The 20,656-nt window shown below is 44.2% G+C and overlaps 1 protein-coding gene across 1 annotated transcript in view; it reads left to right on the forward strand.

Moving 5' to 3' along the window:
* Nucleotides 1-2,131: 2,131 nt before the first annotated feature.
* Nucleotides 2,132-20,656, forward strand: part of ABHD2 (abhydrolase domain containing 2, acylglycerol lipase) — a 120,203-nt gene continuing 101,678 nt past the window's right edge. Inside the window, exon 1 of the mRNA XM_073618445.1 lies at nt 2,132-2,281. The gene's annotated coding sequence lies outside the window, so the exon portion shown is untranslated. The remainder of the gene's footprint in view (nt 2,282-20,656) is intronic.

Raw genomic sequence — 20,656 nt, forward strand, 5'->3', positions numbered from 1 at the left:
TTAGACCGGGTTCACACATATTAGAATTGGATGCAGGTTTTTCCGCATCCAATTCGCATGATGGTTAAGTGTGACTGGCTCTCAATGGAGCCGGTTCGCATTAGGAATGGGCTCGGATCGAACCCGCCAGGAAGCCATTACTGCACACCGCCAATCATAGGCAACATGTGTATGTGCAAGTACTGGTTGGGAAACGCCTCACTGCCTATGATTGGCGGTATCATAGGTGTGCGCAGCCTATTGCATTAGGGTGTGCACCCTTAAGCTCAAACACACATGCATGTGTATGTGCCTACATATATATGACCCCGACACATTGATCTCCCTGCCGGCACAGTGAAAGAGAAGAGCATAAACACTTTTCTTATGGCAGAGCAGGTAAGAGGGAGAATCATGTTCCTGCTGCTACACAGTGCGATAACACTAATGCGCATGGGGTGATTAGGGTGTGCCTGGGCACACCCGGCACACCCTGTGCGCACGCCTATGGGCGGTATGCAGTGATGGCTTCCTGGTGGGTTCAATCCGAACACGTCTGAGCCCATCACTAGTTCACACATGTCCAGGGCGGCCGGTGCGTGTTTGGGTCCGGTTCAGGTGTGAATTCAGGCAAAAATTTGGACCTGAATCGCACTTGAACTGATGAACTGACACACAACGGACCCCAGACACGGCCGCCCATATGTGAACCCGGCCCTAAAACTGAGCTATACTGCATCTGAGCACCACACCTCCCAACATTTTGGGATGGGAATGAGGGACACCTACTAGCAAATGTATGTAGGTATAGGACACGCCCCCTGCCACACCCCCTTAAAGGAGAATTAACCAAAATAAAAAAAGTTAATTGAATCCACAAGGGACTTTTTTTTACCACCACTATTCCTTTATATTGGCTTTTAAAATTTACAAATACAGCAATTTATAATTTGGATGAAAGGTTTAGCACTGGGAAACACTTTCTGAAAGATAAAAAGCGCATTTTATATACAACTATATCGATCAGACCAAAATGAGGTACAAATGAGGAGGGAAGAGGGACAGAGGGACTTCTTCCACATCAGGGACAGTAGGGAGCTAACATTCAAAGGAATCTCCCCCATCCATCCGCGTCTCCAGGCTTTATTTTGATGAAATGACTGTGAAAAACTCCCCCTAGCATTTCTAGCCGTGGCCATCTTGAGTAAGGGCAAATGATCCATGTAGCATTTACTTCCTGGAATCCACCTTTGTAGCATCACATATGGCGACCCATCACATTTGGCTACCCGCTGGACTGCGCATGTGCGGCGCTGCCATATGCGTTCCAACACTGTGGGGATCTGCGCTCGCACAGAATTTTGTGGCCACACCCCTGAGTCCAGGTTCAAGCCCCACCATCCAAGTGGACATAGAGTTAGAATATAATTATGCCGAGCGAAGCCAGGCCGTGCCCGAAGCGTGGCGAGGGGCCCTGTGGCAACGTGGTCTTACAACAGTGTTGGAACGCATATGGTGGTGTCGCGCATGCGCACTCCAGCGGGTAGCAAAATGTGATGGGTACCCGAATGTGACACCTGCCCTTAGCTCAGCCATTCAGACAGGAGGGTGTGGTTAGCTGAGAAAGCCCCTCCTCCCCTCCTGAAGACTCCTGGGATGTGTGACATCATTTGCCTAGGCCAGAAACCAGGAAGTGACTGAAGAAATGTAAAAAGAGAGTATAAAACAAGTAAATATAATATATTTTCCTATCTATTTAATAAGGCTAGCAGCATAAGGATTAAAAAAAAAGTCACTGCTGATTGAGAGAGTGAAGTTCCAGTCTATAAGCTCTTGTTTTGTTGTCTATGGGGGTTGGGCTGGTGTACAGACAGCTCCCATTATAATACATGAGGTTGGGGTGTCACTATAGACACCTCCAGTCTACACACATCTCAATGACAACCCAATCCCGCCACACACTGCACGTGTCACACCAGCAGGCTCGTGTCAGGGGTTAAGTGACGTCGCCCTCAGCCAATCCCGGAGCCAGCGCTCCTCGTTGCTCCTGGTGACTCGCTCCCGCCTCCCTTTCTGGCTAATAGGAGGGTCTGCGGTTTCTGCCCAATCCCAAGCGGGATGGGCGGTGAGGGACAGCGGCCGCGTCCAATCGAGTGAAAGAGGTCGCAGCAGCTGTGTTGTCAGGGAAGTGACTGTCATCAGGAGACTGCGAGGTAGAAGGTACAGGAGGGCGGAGGTGTGGATGTCATTGCTGGTTGATGGTTGATGGGAGAGTCGGCGGTCCCCGGAGAAGAGCTGTGAGGTGAGAGGATGGCCGGGCATTGTGTGTGGAGGGGCGGGTGGTGGTCATAGGCTGGCTGCGTGTGACATGGAGGTGACTCAGCTCTGTATATAATGTATATGGGGGGCACACTTCTCTATAGACTCATATCAGGGGGTGACCATAGGAGGTAATGGGGGGCCCTTCTATGTAGGGAGCTCCTCTCCATCCACCGACACTATCTACAGCTGGAGGGACACAGGCTCACCATCAGGGGCCCTTATCATGTAATAAACCAGGACTGGGGCCCCTAGTACTATAATAAGCCAGGACTGGGGCCCCTAGTACTATAATAAGCCAGGACTGGAGGGCCCCTAGTACTATAGTAAGCCAGGACTGGGGGGCCCCTAGTACTATAATAAGCCAGGACTGGGGGGCCCCTAGTACTATAATAAGCCAGGACTGGGGGGCCCCTAGTACTATAGTAAGCCAGGACTGGGGGGCCCCTAGTACTATAGTAAGCCAGGACTGGGGGGGCCCCTAGTACTATAATAAGCCAGGACTGGGGGGCCCCTAGTACTATAGTAAGCCAGGACTGGGGGGCCCCTAGTACTATAGTAAGCCAGGACTGGGGGGCCCCTAGTACTATAGTAAGCCATGACTGGGGGGCCCCTAGTACTATAATAAGCCAGGACTGGGGGGGCCCCTAGTACGATAATAAGCCAGGACTGGAGGGCCCCTAGTACTATAATAAGCCATGACTGGGGGGCCCCTAGTACTATAGTAAGCCAGCACTGGGGGGCCCCTAGTACCGTAATAAGCCAGGACTGGGGGGCCCCTAGTACTATAGTAAGCCAGGACTGGGGGGCCCCTAGTACTATAGTAAGCCAGGACTGGGGGGGCCCTAGTACTATAGTAAGCCAGGACTGGGGGGCCCCTAGTACCGTAATAAGCCAGGGCTGGGGGGGGCCCTAGTGCCGTAATAGGCCAGGGCTGGGGGGCTCCTAGTGCCGTAATAGGCCAGGGCTGGGGGGGGCCCTAGTACCGTAATAAGCCAGGGCTGGGGGGGGCCCTAGTACCGTAATAAGCCAGGGCTGGGGGGCCCCTAGTGCCGTAATAGGCCAGGGCTGGGGGGCCCCTAGTGCCGTAATAGGCCAGGGCTGGGGGGGGGCCCTAGTGCCGTAATAGGCCAGGGCTGGGGGGGGGGCCCTAGTGCCGTAATAGGCCAGGGCTGGGGGGGGGGGCCCTAGTGCCGTAATAGGCCAGGACTGGGGGGGGGCCCTAGTGCCGTAATAGGCCAGGACTGGGGGGGGGGCCCTAGTGCCGTAATAGGCCAGGACTGGGGGGGGGGGGCCCTAGTGCCGTAATAGGCCAGGACTGGGGGGGGGGGGGGCCCTAGTGCCGTAATAGGCCAGGACTGGGGGGGGGGGGGCCCTAGTGCCGTAATAGGCCAGGACTGGGGGGGGGGGGGCCCTAGTGCCGTAATAGGCCACTATAGTAAGCCAGGACTGGGGGGGGGGCCCTAGTGCCGTAATAGGCCAGGACTGGGGGGGGCCCTGGTGTCGTAATAGTCTTGTCTACAGAATAGTAAAAAAAAAAAAGGGCCTCTAAGTTTGTGCAAGGACGACCCAATCAAATGAGTTTGATCAAAAACTTCAAAAACTTTGCGGGGTCACTGATGGGTCTTATGGACTCCTCATTAGAGAAGGCTCGCGACAATCTATCTTTAAGGACAAATTCACCTTTTGTAACATGTTACAATTGCACCAGTTCCCGCACCCCCCTGAGCCCCTATTTTGACAGCATGCTTCTTCTCCCCGGCTACCACAATCTAAAAAAAAAAACGACACAGGAAAACTACAAGTCCCAACAGTCTTTGCAGCCGTAATAGGCTTGTATTATTTATTATTATAATACAGGATTTATATAGCGCCAACAGTTTACGCAGCGCTTTTTTTTTTTTTTTTTTTTTTTTTTTTCTTTCTTTCTAAAAGTGACCTTGTGCTTTAAAAGTTTTCCACTCAAATCTGGCCTATAGAAATCTGGAAATCTGGCCTATAGAGACCCACAGACTCCGCCTTCTTCTTTCATTTTCTGGGAGAATCAAAGGTTAAATTTCACCTTTTTGGAGACCTCTCTATCCTCCCGTTTGTAGTAATGTACCCGTCTAGTGTTGTATTATGTCATTGATGCCACACGTTGCTTCTTTTCTTGACCTCTGTATCACATGTACAGAACATGTGGATTTTGTTAAAAAGGGAATGATTTTGGATGATGAAATATATTCTGTTAGGAGTTGTATATCTGTGGGTACGAGTCAGTGACGTAACAGACCGCTTGGGTCCCAGAACAATCTCATGTGGGTTCTGAAGACCCATACACGCGATACGATAGTCATATGAAAAATAGAGCTTTCGAATTGATCGTACGATAAGCTGATTGTTGGAACACAGCTTTCCAGAACCGATCACGACAATTCATGGAAAATTATCTGATGTGGGAAGCACGAAAATTTTTCTTGTACGATTTTCCTTTAACCACTTGGATATATGGAGGCAAGATGGCTTTGCTTCGCAAAATCGCGTACCTAGTATGTGACCCTGCACTTTCTGGTCTGATGATCGCAGCCAGCGCCCTGCCCCCGCTGTGGCGGTAGCTGATGTGTGAGTACTGCGGACTCGATGTCTGCCGGGACCCGCCGATCATTAGGCAGAGAGCCAGAACGGTGATCTGCCTATGTAAACAAGGCACATTGCTGTTCTGTCAGTAGGGAAGTCATGGCTCCTGTGTTCCTGCAAAACGGGGACATGAATCCATGCCATGAGCACCTCCCACAGTACACAAACACTGGCTAGGCACTCAGTTAACCCTTTGATCGCCCTTGATGTTAACCCCCTCCCTGCCATAGTGTCATTTGTACAGTGACAGTGCATATTTTTTTTTTTGATCACTGTATTGGTGTCGCTGGTCCCCAAAAAGTGTCAGAATGGCCGCTGCAAAATCGCAGTCCTGCTATAAGTCACTGATTGCCGCCATTACTAGTAAAAATGAATAAAAATTCCATAAATATATCCCATAGTTTGTAGACTGTAACGTTTGTGCAAACTAATCAATATACAATTGTTGTGATTATTTTTTTTTTTTACCAAGAATATGCAGCAGAATACATACTGGCCTAAATTTAATAAATAATATTTCAATTTTTTTTTTTTTTTTTTTTATTGGAAGAAATAAAAAAATTTTTTTTTTTGAGCAAACACATAGTCATAACAAAGTGTATAAAGTATACAAAACCAGCTTCCCTGGGTGTCACACAATACATCCATCGTGTGCTATGTTGGATTTGTTCTCGGACAATAAAACATTTCCTGTTTGTGCAGACATCCCATATCACAATTCAAACTATTATTAAAACTATTAATAACCCTTTGCATTTTGTGTACTAATATACTCAGTAGTTGAGGGTTGTGTGTGTTCGTGAGTGTCGTAGGGTTAGTATTATCTTTCACGTTAAAACAAAAAAAATTGGGTTAACTTTCCTGTTTCGTTTTTTTTTTTTTTTTTTTATTAATTTTAGTGTATTTTTTTTTCAAAAAAAAATGCGTTTGAAAGAGTGCTGGGCAAATACATTGTGACATAAAATATTGCAGCAATTGACATTTTATTCCCTAGGGTCTCTGCTAAAATATATATAATGTTTGGGGTTGCCAAGTAATTTTCTAGCAAAAAATATTGATTTTAACTTAAACAAGTGTCGGAAAAAGATTTAGACTTTAAGTGGTTAAACTTCCTGCATTTGCACTTTGTTTAAAAACTTGGCAGACTGCCTGGATTTTTTTTTCTTTACACACAGAAGTTTCCCTTTGATCTAAGAAGGAAGTTAGTTACAATGTTTCATTTTAAAAACTTGGCAGACTGCCTGGATGTTTTCTTTTGACAGCTGAGTGAGCAGATAAGTCTCTCCAGTTGTTGTATGAAAGAATCGGCAAACTCTGCAATAGAGATCAGAGGGGTTGAATCGAGATCACGTTTTTTTTAACGATTAATTGTGCAGCTCTACTGTATACAGAAGTGGTTTTCATGTTAGTCCAATGGGGTTCCAGCCTTGAGGTCCTTCATTATTCAAGAACCCGGTATACAAGTCAAGTATCAATGATCCCATCTCACTAAGTCAGCCATTTTACATATTAGCCAAAGAATTAGAGTACTTAAAGAGGAACCATGATTTCCATAATTTGTGGAATTTGTCAGTATTTTCCAAAGCCATGGCCACTGTCTCTATTTTGTAAAGGGAATCCACGGCAGATAGCACATGTACCCAGGTAACAGAATGGCTGTTTATCAGTGCCTGGGGATAACTGTTTTTCGCCGCATTTAACATATGGCGCATGATAGAGCTGCACGTTTCTGCCCAAAATGAGAATCACGATTTTTTTTTTGCTTAGAATAAAAAGATCACAATTCTCGCGATGTAAAATCTTTCACATTATACAAAAAAAATTGGGCCAACTTTACTAGTTTTTTTTTTTTTTTTTTTTTTTTTAAATTCAGTGTGACATAAAATATTGCAACAACCACCATTTAATTCTCTAGGATCTCTACTAAAAAAATATATAATGTTTGGAGGTTCTAAGTAATTTTCTAGCAAAAAAAAAAAAGATTTTAATGTGAAACCAACAAATGTCAGAAAAAGGTATAGTGTTTTAAGTGGGTAAACTTCCCTCATTTTCACACCAAAGTGTATTCCTTTGATCTAAAGGACAAATTGTTACAATGTTTCTACTTAAGTTCCACTGCTAAAGAATGTTGTGATTCTTGGCAGACTGCGTTTTTTTTTTTTTTGTTTTTGTTTCTGTTTTTTTTTTTTTTTTCCTTTCTTTTTACGGCTGTCGACTTTAGCAGAGCAGAGAGAATTCTCTGCATAGAAAGAAGTGGGAAATACTTTTTTCAAGATCGCAACGGGGAAAAAAAATCGCGATAACGATTCTTATCAATTAATCGTGCAGCTCTAGCGCACAACAGATTTTTTTTTTTTTTATTGGATTTTTTTTTTATAACAAAGTCATTTTATTTATTTATTTTATTTTTTTTTTCAAAATTGCCATTCTTTTCTTGTTTATAGCACAAAAAATTAAAAAAAAGTAGTTGATCAAATGCCACCAAAAGAGAGCTCTATTTGTGTGGAAAAAGACATACATTTTATTTGGGTGCAGCGTCGCACAAATGTCAAAGTAACGCAGTGCAGTATGGCAAAAAAATTGCCTAGTCATGAAGGGGGGTAAATCTTCCGGTAGTCAATCAGTACAGTTTTCGTCCTAAATAACAAATACATGACTTCACTTCCAAATGTTTATTCTGACGTCCGAAAATTTACGTAACTTTAGTTTCCTCTTTTATTTTTGATATGGAGACTAGCATGCAAAAAAAAAAAAAAAATCATTAATCACTCGTCCGATAATCTCATCGTGTGTACCAGGCATTAGGGGTTGACAGCTGAAGAAATAGAGCCTGGTCACTGAGCTTAGTAAATAAGATAAATCTGAGTGCTGATTTGTTTTCACCAAAAATGATTGGGTGTCTCTGGCAATCCCCTTTGCATAGGGAACATGTTGGGTTTTATTCTTTTGAAGTGAAAAGCTTCTCCCCGTTTTTAGTAGATCGGCCCTTGTTGTGCTGTTGCCAGTAAGGTTTGTACTTTAGCTGTAAGTACATATCTTAATTAGTGGTTGTGATAGAACAATCGGCATTGCGGCAAGCGACCAGATAGGAACTTGTTTTTGTAAAATAACTATAACATTCTTGCTTGTCATTCTCATAGCACCACTCCCATTGTCTTTTTAAAATACACCTCTAAGATCTTTTGGTGTGTCAGGAAAACAACAAAACAACAAAACAAAAAAAGCTAGAGTATTTCCACATAATTTATCAATATAACAATGGGTCGGATACGAAACCACCTTGGTGGCCTTACCAGTAAATACTCTATTATTGAAGTCAATTATTCACTGTTATATGAAACTTATGTACAAATTTTAATATGATTGTACCAATGTTATTTTCAAACATTAATAAACGCTTTTTGTTTACAAAAAAAAAATGAAACAAAAACAGTAGCTAAAGGCAAAGCTGAATTGTTAGAGTTTAGGGGCCCCGTTCAAATCGGAGCAACTCAGAATCGCAGGAAGACTCGCGTGATTCTGCCCATGACTTTGCATTGTGCTAAAATTGCAGCAAGACGCACGTTGGGGTGCCAATCATTCATAAAAAGGAACTTTACACGACTCTCCTGCTGGGGGGGAAAAAAAACTGTTTATCCCTCGCTCTTCTTTGCTCTTTTTGATTGTGTATACACAATGCGGTGTATCTCAGCTTATTGTCAGGAATGCAGCTCCTGAGCCCCAAGGACGATGCAACTCCTGTGCGCATGCGCTGGTGTTATATTGGAAGTGGCTGCTCAGTGGAAGGAAATCGGAGACATGGGAAGTGGCCTGTGTAGAAAAAGTCCCCCCCCCCCCCCCCCCCCTTGCTGAGTAAGCGATAGAGCTCACCAGTCCCCAGAGAGCATGAACTTTGATAAACAGCAGTAGGTCTGACTAAGCAGGGGGCATTTAGGACCTTTGCAGAGAGACCACTGCTTCAAACGCAAATTAAGGGTTCATTAGGGCTGGGGAAAAAAATTGATGTAAATATTGATCGAGTTGAGAGGTCAAATTGATTCAAAATTTAAGCAAATCGATTTTTTTTTTTTTTTAAATTTTTTTTCACCGTGTCGGTCCTGAGGAGCTGCGGGAAGGAGTTTTTTGGTGAGGCCACGGCTTCGGCCTAGTCCGTGAGGCCGGACACCGCAGACTAGGCTGAAGCTGCGGCCTCGCCTAAAAGCTCCTGCCCGCAGCTCCTCAGGACCGACGCAGTGTCCAAAAAAAACCAAAAAAAACTTGATTCGGATCGTGAATCGAGGTGTGTGTTTTTTTGTTTTTTATCACAGTTTTTGTTTTTTTATTTTTGAGAAAATCGCCCAGCCCTAGGGTCCATGCACACTGGGCTTAAGAAAATGCTGCTTCTACAGGAGTTTTTTGCATCCCCCCCCCACCCCCCCAATAATCCTAATCCTATGGGCCTAGTTCATATCATTACAGTGCAGTTCAGCACAGTACTGCGAAACGTATGCAAAACGCATTCAAGCGCACTTTAAATGCATGTAAACATTCAGTCTAAAACGTGCAGTTATGTGAAGTTTCTGGTGTGATTGGGCCCTTAGCGTGCTGTTGCGGCGCATTCATTGCATGTGGGTTACGGCGTGTGTTAAATTGCATTTTAGGAGGCAGTCCTTTCAAATGAATGATTTCCCATTGTAGCAAACATTCTAAAAACGGACATGCAGCAATTTTTGTAGCATAACAGTGTTGCTGTACATTACATTGCTCAGCAACACATGTATGTTGGAGAGCTAATGAACTTGAATGGAATGTGCTCATGTCAGCGCAACGCTCCAAGGTGTAATTGGGCCCTAACCGAAACAGTCTTGTAGTGTAATATAGGGAAGATTTGGTTTTTGTTTTGCATTCACCAATGAAGGTGTAGTATTTGTTTCCTTAATATAACTGGCAACGTTTTATTATTTATTTATTTTTTTTTTACTGTCTTGGTCCTCATGTATTATGGAAAGTAATAGACCTTTCCATCCCTCAAGCCCATCATAATATAGTGATGCCTCTTAAATTTTCTTACTCTTTGAAAAACATTTCTTGTTTCCCAAAACTTGCAGCCACTGGATGAGCTTTGTGTCTCTTTGTGTCTCTTTGTGTCTCTTTGTGTCTCTTTGTGTCTCTTTGTGTCTCTTTGTGTCTCTTTGTGTCTCTTTGTGTCTCTTTGTGAGCTCTAATTGAGGGACATCGTCACCTTCTCTGTGCTGTGTGAGATGAGTGGGGTATGAAGGTCTGTGTGGGCAGATTTGAGCAAACTTCTAGTTCTCTGATCTTACATCAGTAAGTTGCTTATCAGCTGAATAGTTTATATTTGTCGTCAAATTCTGTAAACATTTGCAAAGGAAAATAAAACCCACTTTGAAAATGTATTAGCTAAGTCTTTACTTTGTATATAAACATTTTTCCCAAACAGTCCCTTTTTAGGCCCCTTTCACACAGACGGACCGTTTTTTCTTCCATCCATCAATGGACAACAATGCATTCCTATGGGCAAATGGATGACCATCCGTTAACCACCGCTTCCGTTTTTATACGTTTTTTGTTTGTTTGTTTTTTAACGTACAAGGCTACATCCAGATCCATGAAAACGGATATTAAAGTGGTGTTCCGGCCGAAATGATACTTTTTAAATAAAAATACCCCTATAATATATAAGCTTAATGTATTCTAGTAAAGTTAGTCTGTAAACTAAGGTCTGTTTTGTTAGTTTATAGCAGTAGTTTGTTATTTTATAAACTTACAGCAGGCCGTGGCCATCTTAAGTGTGGGCATCTGAAGCCAGACTGTATTTCTTCCTGGATCTCATCCTTGCAGATCTCGCACATGCTCAGTGCAGCACAAGCAGTGTAATAGGTTTTAGGTCAGGTTTCCATAGCAACGGCACTTTCAGAGGAAGTTGCTGCCCCTTCCCAGAAGACATTGCAAACAGGAAATGATGCGATGGGCCGCGGCCAGGGAGGAGGAAGTGAAAAATGAATACAGCAGCTATACAGTAGGTGCTGAGAAAAAAAATAAATAATATCCAATTTGTTTACAGTGCACAGTTTAGTGAGGGATGCTGAAGAGTTGTAAAAGTGGGTGGAACTCCACTTTAACTGTCATTAACGGACAATGTCCATCAACGTCTGATCAGTTAAGATCCGTTTTGAAGAAATAATTATTATTTTTTTTTTTTTTGTTTATCTGTGAACTCAACCTATGACCCAGGCAATGCTTTCTGGGTAATATCCTTAAAGGCACAGAAACTGCTGTAAACGGATCAATACTGATACAAAAACGGATGAAAAAAACGGATGTAAACGTGTACATTAACGGATGAAAACGGATACTAATGGAACAGAAGACGGATGAAGCAACGGATAAGAACTGATACATTTTTAGCGTGGCTAAACTGACGGTGCCGTGTGAATGAGGCCTTAGTTTTGACCTTCGAGCATGAGGGTAAAACCAATGTTAAAGTAGAACTGTCAGCAAAACATTATTTATTTCCCTTCTATTACTTTTCTGGGGACAAACCAAAAGTCAGGATTCTCTTTTACTTTCACTTTCAATGGTAAACAGGACAAATAGAGAGGGGGAATCTCCTTAACGGGGGTACAGGCGGCAATAAAAACCAGACAGAGGCTCTAACCCCTCTCAAACTCTATCCAAATAATTTTTTTAAAGTTTTTGCCTTTAGTTATACTTGAACCACTTGCCGACCACCTAACACACTTGTACTGCAGCAGGTCAGCTCTGTTGTGCGAAATCACGTACCTGTACGTCATTTTGTGCAATAGCTACTAGGGGGCACGCGGCGCCGGAGGCGCGATCATGTACTGATTGGACAGAGGGGGAGCCAATCAGCGGGTCCAGCAGACCCGATTGTCCGCCGGCCACCCGCGAATGTTCCTGAGCGAGGCAGAACGGCGGTCTGCCCATGTAAACAAGGCAGATCACCATTCTGACAGAGAAGATGGTTCTCACTGCTAAGCAGGAACACGGATCTCTGTCTTCATCCTGTCAGAGCAATCCCCACCCCCCCACAGGGACACATTTAACCCTTTGATCGACCCTGATGTTAACCCCTTCCCAGCCAGTGTCAATAGTACAGTAACAGAGCATTTTTTAGCACTGGTCCCCAAGAAAGTGTCAAAAGTGTCACTTTGTGTCCGATTTGTCTGCCGCAATCCCGCTAAAAATCGCTGATCGCAGCCATGTTACATGTTACACTCTAAAATCAGTTGAAACATGTAACATGTTCCCAGGGCTGCAGCTGCTGCCCCCCCTCCCTGTGGCTGCAATATGGGGAGATGTTCCTGGTACAAGCTGCCACTGTTTGAAAAACAGCGTGGCCGTGCAGGGCTCCGCAGAAACGGCTGCGCCATGCTGACACTTAGCGCCGTGTGTCTGAATGTACTACAAGTCCCGACATCCTTAGCGGGCGTCGGCTTGTAGTTCTCAATGAACACACACACAGCGCTGCGGTAGCTCATTGAGTCTTCCTGTCAGGGAGTATCGGCATACCCGTACAGTTAAGCCCATACACTGTGTGCAGGAGACCTGCATGGCATCGGTGATCTGCTGAATTCCTGGTGCAATGCTTTCCAATCTCCTGCAACAAAAATAATAAATGCACATTTTTTTTACCTGCAAAATAGATGTACATTTATTTATTTATTTTTATAAAAGTGAACTTATCCTTTAAATTTAGCTGTAAAATTCTTACTACTACCCTAACCGACCACCAAATATAAATTCTCCTGGCGATCGCAGCGATACCTCATGTGTATGTTAGTTGTTGTCTATACCCGTAGTAAAGCCCAGAAACAATAGCGGGCATTTTGCTTGTTTTTTATCCTACCCAAAACACACCAACACTGATACTAATTAAAAAAAAAAAAATCCTGCCCAAAATATACTGACTATGGATTTTGACTTTGACCCTTACCTGATCCAAACACTGACCCCGGCAAACCTTGATCTAGATATTCTCTTAATTTTTTTTTAAATCTTATTCTTCCCCCTCCTTTTTTTATTTTTTTATTTATTTATTTTTTTTTAACAGATTATTTATCTCTCTCTGCAAGCAGAGCGAGGGATACAATGGATTTATTTAATAAAGGCAAATCCACGGTGCACTTAGAAGTGCAGTCCCTGTAGATCTGAGGAGGACATGCAAGGAAAAAAAAAAAACAGCATTTTTGCTTGTACATGATTGGATGATGGAAATCAGCAGAGCTTCACCTCTGATCTACAGGGACTGCGCTTCCTAATTCACTCGCAGTGCACAGCGGATTTCCCTTTAGTAAATAAACCCCAATGTATCTTTGCTCTCTATTGACCGAGAGAGAAACACAGGGGCGGGCTTCATAGTGACAACCAATCACATTGATTAGGTGACCCGGAACCAGGAGTTCTTGGTCCAGATCCTTAGTACGGCCCCGGAGCTCCCACTGAGACCCCCGCTCTCTGTGCTGGGAGCGCGATGTGCGGCGTGTAAACCAGCACAAAGACAGATTACGCATGTATACCGCCCCACTGAAAAAAAACCCACCCAGCGAGGCCGTGTATATGTGTACTGTCGGCAGGAAGGGGTTAAATAACAAAATAAAGTTTTTACCCAGGTCTGTTTTTGTTTACGCAAAAGTGTGAACAAGATGTTTACCCAGGTGTTTTCTTTATGTGTGTGTGTATACTATGTATATTATTAATAATAATATTATATATATATAATTTTTTTTTGTTGTTGTTGTCAACAGATATTTTGTACTGCTTGAATCCATCAGAGGTGCCCTATGGGCACATGAATTACTAGTTGAGAACTTGTGTAAAGAACCGTCCGGGCCCCATGCACATCTGTGCATTTTGGGAACGTGCCAAAAAACATGCATCATGCTTGCGGTGTCATTAATTCTTAATGGCATCCAAATTGCAGCTAGCATACAGGCAGTGCTAACCACCTGAAAAGGTGCAGGAGCTTTTTTGGCATGTTTGTCATGTGTACGGCAGCTCAGTAAAGTGAATGGGCTGTCCTATGCCAATGTGCGACAAACGCACACAAAAAACATGCATTAGTGCGACATATTTATGTGAATGGGGTCTTAAAGCGTCACTATTTAAATCCACTACTTAATGGCCCTGTGATAGATAGAGATAGATGGATATCTATCTCTCTCATATATCTATCTATCCTCTATATCTCTATATCTCATTTTATTCTCACTAGTTTTTTTTTTTCTTTCCCCCCATAATTGTAACTTTCTCCGTGAGCCCCCGAACCTTTCCTTTTCTTCCTCACTTTTGTTTATAAGGAGCAGTACTTGTTTGTTGCAGTCATGTGCATTGCTCACTACAAATCCCATAATCCAGTTGATAAGCCAGTGAAGGTGGCTACGTTCTACATACAGTGGGACCATGGAGAATGAATGTAGCCATCCTCTAACAGGAAGTCTCATCACAGCAGCAGAAAAAGGGATTCGGAGGTGGCTGAGAGCAAAAGAAGGTACTTCTTCTTTTTTTTTTTTTTTTTTTTTTTTTAAGGACACATACTAGATTAGATTTTTATTTATTTTAATCTAGAGTTTAGCGTGACTTAAAGTCTATCAATTGCATGGTAGGCAAAGTCCAGGAATGATTTACTCCATGAAGGCAGGAAAGAAGCTGGCCCTGTAGGTATTAGGAGAGTCTTTACTGATTCATGTACGCCGTGTTGTGCCATATCACTGGGAATACACGCCCTGCCGCTACGTCCCAGAGGGAGCCAGCTGTGTGCCAGGTCACTTTTTCCACAGGTGTAAACCAGGAAATGTATCAGTCATGATGAAGAGTTTAAAGTGTAGCTCTGATTTTATTGAAGTCTGAAGGATTACAGAACTTGTCTTTTAACAAACAGTTGTTTCTATATATCCTGAATTCAAATGCTTTGGCCAAAGGATGGAGGCTCTGACAGTAGGACTTAAAGCAGAGCTCCACCCAAAAGGAGAGGTTCCACTTTAAGCATTCCCCCCCCAATGCCACATTTCGGCATGTCATTTTTTTTTGGGGTGGGGGCGGAGCAAGTACCTAGTTTTGACAGGTACCTGCTCCCACTTCCCCTCGAGCCACCTTGGCAACTCGAGCACACAATCTCCTCTCCCCCCTCCATGCAATCTTCTGGGACACGTCACCGGTCCCAGAAGATTGCCCGACCATTGAGGAGGCGCAGCGCAACCTGTGTGAAGTCGCAAGCCGCAAGCTGTCACAGCCGGGTGTCATGCTTGTAAAGCCGGGGAGAGGAGAGGGGGAAAAGCGAGGGTTTGGGCGGCTGCATTGCTGGATCCTGAGACAGGTAAGTATGTGTTTATTGAAGGGGTTGTAAACCCTCGTGTTTTTTTTCACCTTAATGTATCCTATGCATTAAGGTGAAAAATCACCTGTCAGTGACTGGCCCCCCCCCGTTTTACTTATCTGAGCCCCGTATTTCCCTCGGCGGAGACGCGATGTCCCTCTCTCCACGGGGGCCCGGCTCTTAATTGGATAGATTAATAGCAGCGCAGCCATTGGCTCCCGCTGCTGTCAATTAAATCCAATGATGTGGGCGCCGGGGGGTGGGGCCGTGTCCAACTTTCGTGTCTATGGATGCAAATGCTGGACTTGGGAGCGCGCCCGTGAGGTAACACCCCCCGGGAGAGAGCTTCTCCTAGGGGGTTATTTGATGTGGGGAGGAGCCGCCGGGGGACCCCAGAAATGGACGATCGGGGCCACTCTGTACAAAACGAGCTGCACAGTGGAGGTAAGTATGATATGTTTATTATTTGAAAAAAATTTAAAACAAGCTTTTACAATCACTTTAAGTCAGTAGCTACACTTTTTGTAGCTGCTGATTTGTAATAAGCACAAAAACGATAAACTCTGCTGTAATAAAATATTTTTCTTCTGTCATTGGCTACAATTGGGAAATCTATGTCCAATATGCACTATATTGTCAAAAGTATTGTGACACCTGCCTTTACACGCACATGAACTTTAATGGCATCCCAGTCTTAGTCCGTAGGGTTCAATATTGAGTTGGCCCACCCCAGCTATAACTGCTTCAACTCTTCTGGGAAAGCTGTCCACAAGGTTTAGGAGTGTGTGTATGGGAATGTCTGACCATTCTTCCAGAAGTGCATTTGTGAGGTCAGGCACTGATGTTGGATGAGAAGGCCTGGCTCACAGTCTCCGCTCTAATTCATCCCAAAGGTGTTCTTTCGGGTTGAGGCCAGTCAAGTTCCTCCACCCCAAACTTACTCATTCATGTCTTTATGGACCTTGCTTTGTGTAGTAGTGCACAGTCATGTTGGAACAGGAAAGGGCCATCCCCAAACTGTTCCCACAATGTTGGGAGCATGAAATTGTCCAAAATGTCTTGGTATGTTGACGTTTTAAGAGTTCCCTTCACTGGAACTAAGAGCGGAGGCTGCGAGCCAGGCCTTCTCATCCAACATCGGTGCCTGACCTCACAAATGCATTTCTGGAAGAATGGTCAAACATTCCCATAGACACACTCCTAAACCTCGTGGACAGCCTTCCCAGAAGCTGTTATAGCTGCAAAGGGTGGGCAAACTCAATATTGAACCCTACAGACTAAGTCTGGGATGCCATTTAAAAATAACAACCCTATTTTCATACTTTCCTGCCCTGTGCAATGGATTTGCACAGAACAGCCCTCCTCCTCTTCTGGGCCCCTCCTGCCTGCCAAGTCCCCCCCCCCCCCCCCCCCCATAGCAAGCTGCTTGCTATGGGGGCACTCGCACATGCTCGCTTCCAAGCTAGAGGTGTGAACAGAAGACACACGGAACGTGGCTTGGCCCTGCCCACCTCTCCCTCACTGACTGTGATTGACAGCAGCGGGAGCCAATGGTAAAAATCCTTCCGTCTTTAGAACTATTTTTAACTCTGAGGGTTTATTGCTACTTTTAGTTTAACAAATTTGGAAAAATAAAATAAACCTTCCCTAATGAACTATTTGTTTAAATTCTTCCCCCAGCACATGCAGTATACAGCTTTCAATGCTGCTGGCACCCTCTTTCTCATTGCTGCTTTCCTGGATTTAGGGTCTTCATGGTAAATTGGACAGTGTATTCTCCAGTCAACTTGGAGGGAGGAGCAGGGGAGCCCAGGTTGTGGGGCTGCGTGTTTCTGTTGATGCACACAGTGTAGGAAGACACAACTCTAGTCCCTGCATGCAAGGGTAGCACCATAGGATGCTGCAAGAGAAAGGAGCGACCCTGAAACAGGAAACCTAGGCCAGAGGTCATGGCACCAGTGTAAATTGGAACATGGTCAAGGATTAAAGTGATTGTAAAAGAAGAAGATTTTTTATCCTAATGCATTCTATGCATTAAGATAAAAAGCCTTCTGTGTGCAACAGCCCCCCCCACCTCGGCCCCCTAAATACTTACCTGAAGTCCCTCTAGATCCACCAATGTTGCAGGAGTGTCTCTGCTGCCTGGGACTCCCCTCCTTATTGGCTAAGACAGGAGCGTGGCGCCATTGGCTTCAGCTGCTATCAGTCAGCAAATCAGGAGAGAAAGGGGGATGGGGCCGGTCCATGGCTCCGTGTCTGAATGGACACGGGGAGCTGTGGTTCGGGAGCCTCCTATAGCAAGCTGAGCGATCAATGGTGTTTGCTCAGTTCTCACTGCAGAGCTGGTGGGGGACAGATGGCTGCATCCACCTAGTCCAGTGATGATGAACCTTGGCACCCCAGATGTTTTAGAACTACATTTCCCATGATGATCATACACTCTGCAGTGTAGGTGAGCATCATGGGAAATATAGTTCCAAAACATCTGGGGTGCCAAGGTTCACCATCACTAACCTAGGTAAATATAAATTTTTCTTTTTTTTTTTTTTTTTTTTTTTAAATCCTGAACTCCCCCTATAAAATGTACAGAAGAATGGTACAAGGTAGTGTGTACTTTTTTACCTTTTTTTTTTAAATACATTTTTCTATGAAAAGAATGGGGAACTAAGTTAACAGAAGCCTGGATATTTTTTGTAACACTAAACAAGCAACAAACTGTATTCATATTTATTTACAGGTACAGTTTGTTTTGTGTAGTTGCAGTGGTCCGGCCTGGACCAGATTTTAGTATGTATTTGTCATACTTGGCTGATCCCTGTGGAAATTGGAAATCGCTTTTAATAGGCACTACTACTACAGTGATTGGCTGTAGCTTCCGAGTTCTGTGCTGAGCAGCCACTCTGCTGTATAATGAACACAAGGGGTGGCTTGCTCGACAGAGGTACCATTCAGAGAACCCCTTGCTTTTTTTTTTTTCCTCTTAATTAATACAAGGAGTTCTTTGATTGGACGAGGTGGAGATTGTGACTTCACTGCCCCGCCCCCTCGTCCTCATCCAGTTAGAGAACACTTTGCATTCATTGGGAGAATGATGAATGATGCCTGTGACAAGTGAGCAACTGCTGTGTTTACTATGCAGCGTGGCAGCCACTCGGCGTGGGAGCCGGAAGCTGGCGCCAATCGCTGTAGTAGCTGTATCTATTATGCCCCGTACACACGGTCGGATTTTCCGACGGAAAATGTGTGATAGGACCTTGTTGTCGGAAATTCCGACCGTGTGTAGGCTCCATCACACATTTTCTATCGGATTTTCCGACACACAAAGTTTGAGAGCAGGCTATAAAATTTTCCGACAACAAAATCAGTTGTCCGAAATTCCGATCGTGTGTACACAAATCCGACGGACAAAGTGCCACGCATGCTCAGAATAAATAAAGAGATAAAAGCTATTGGCCACTGCCCCGTTTACAGTCCCAACGTACGTGTTTTACGTCACCGCGTTCAGAACGATCGGATTTTCCGACAACTTTGTGTGACCGTGTGTATGCAAGACAAGTTTGAGCCAACATCCGTCGGAAAAAATCCTAGGATTTTGTTGTCGGAATGTCCGATCAATGTCCGACCGTGTGTACAGGGCATTACAGTGATTTGCAACTTACAGAGGAATACCACAGGTGTGGACTACCCTTATTTACAGTGGATATAAAAAGTATACACAACCCTGTTAAAAAAATGTCAGATTTTTGTTTTGTAAAAAAATGAAACTTAAATAAATCATTTCAGAGCTTTTTCCACCTTTTTAATGTGACCTATAAACTGTACAACCCAAAAGAAACTGAAATCTTTTAAGTGGAGGGAAGTAAAAATAAAATAATCTGATTGCATAAGGGTGCACACCCTTGGGCTGGGGGGGAGAGGGGAGCGGATACCAGTCCTCACTTCCGGGAGTCGTGGCCATTGACGTCACCGCTTGGCTCCCTCCTTCCCCCACCGCTGGGCCAGTAGGAGAGCGCAGCGTGTACCTCGCTCATGAGTTATAGGGACTCGGCATGAAGCCGTAATGCTTCACTACTAGGTTCCTATACTGGCCATGACGGTGACAGCAGCACCATACAGCTGATGGAAACATCAGCTGCGATGCCGACATCGCTGGACTCCAGGACAGGTAAACGTCCGATTATTAAAAGTAAGCAGCTGCAGTATGTGTAGCTACTGGCATTTAATTTTTGCACCGGTGGGCGGACCTCCTCTTTAAGGACCCTCGGGTGTAAGCCATCTGGTCCCAGTGACTTATTAATGTTACGTTTTTCAAGTCTTTTTCTAATTCTATCCTCTGTTTCCCATGAGAGTGCTTCTTGTGATGTGTCATGAGGATAAACATTGCAGTCCACTTGACACAGGACCCAGGTGATTGCAGCTATTACTATAGTAACACCACCTACTACAGTGATTGCCTACTTCCCCAGTGGCCCCTCAGGTATGATAAATATGCATACTTACATTGGTCGAAGATAGACAAATGTTAGTATGCATAAAGATCATACTGGAGTTCAGTTTTATGTCAAGCAAGTCATTCAGTGGCTCTACCTAAAGTCTGACACTCCACATTGGCTGCAATCATGTGATCAAATGATATGTGGTCACATGATCAGCACCTATGGGGAGAGGAATTCATTGATTTCAGGGGGAAGGGTACACTTTTGTGCTTTAGCTCTACATTTATTACACAGTACCCAGGAAGGATATTTCGCTTAAAGCAGAGTTCCACTCATTTTCTAGAATTGCCCACATTGCAATGTGCACCCATAGTGATTTAATGTTTGGATATTTAGATGGTGAAACTTCTGAAGAAAGTACTACTTTTTTTTTTTTTTTTTTCCCTGTAGTCTTCACAGCGACTTCCAGGCATATAATGCAGGTATGCTCATGAGACCGGAAGTGACACAATCTGCGCCAATTTTTTAGGAAGGGCATCAATGGCAATACAGTGTGGCACGCTCATTGTGAGACCGGCTGCAAGCAAACATAGTGCGCCTCGCAGTGTCATTACTGCGCAGGTGTGAGATTGGACAGTGCATGCTGGGTAGTCATATATGGAGGTGAGCGCTGAGCCCAACACAGTATAAACCCCCACCCTTGTTGCTCTCAATAGGGAACTGATATACAAAGCAGTACAATTTGATAAAAAATAAAATATAAATGATAAAACAATGAGATTAAATATTAAAAATTATAGAGAACAATGGGCTATAAAGATGTCTATATGGGCTGAAATGTCCATGATGATGGAGTGATAACCACATTGGAAGGCAGCCCCGTAGAAGGAAAAGAAGCAATCCTCTGGGCACTATAGAGATGAAAACAAAGGCGCCACTCTAAGTGCACTATATTACATGAAGTTTA

The sequence above is a fragment of the Aquarana catesbeiana genome, linkage group LG03 (assembly GCF_042186555.1).
Source record: "Aquarana catesbeiana isolate 2022-GZ linkage group LG03, ASM4218655v1, whole genome shotgun sequence".
Lineage (NCBI taxonomy): Eukaryota > Metazoa > Chordata > Amphibia > Anura > Ranidae > Aquarana > Aquarana catesbeiana.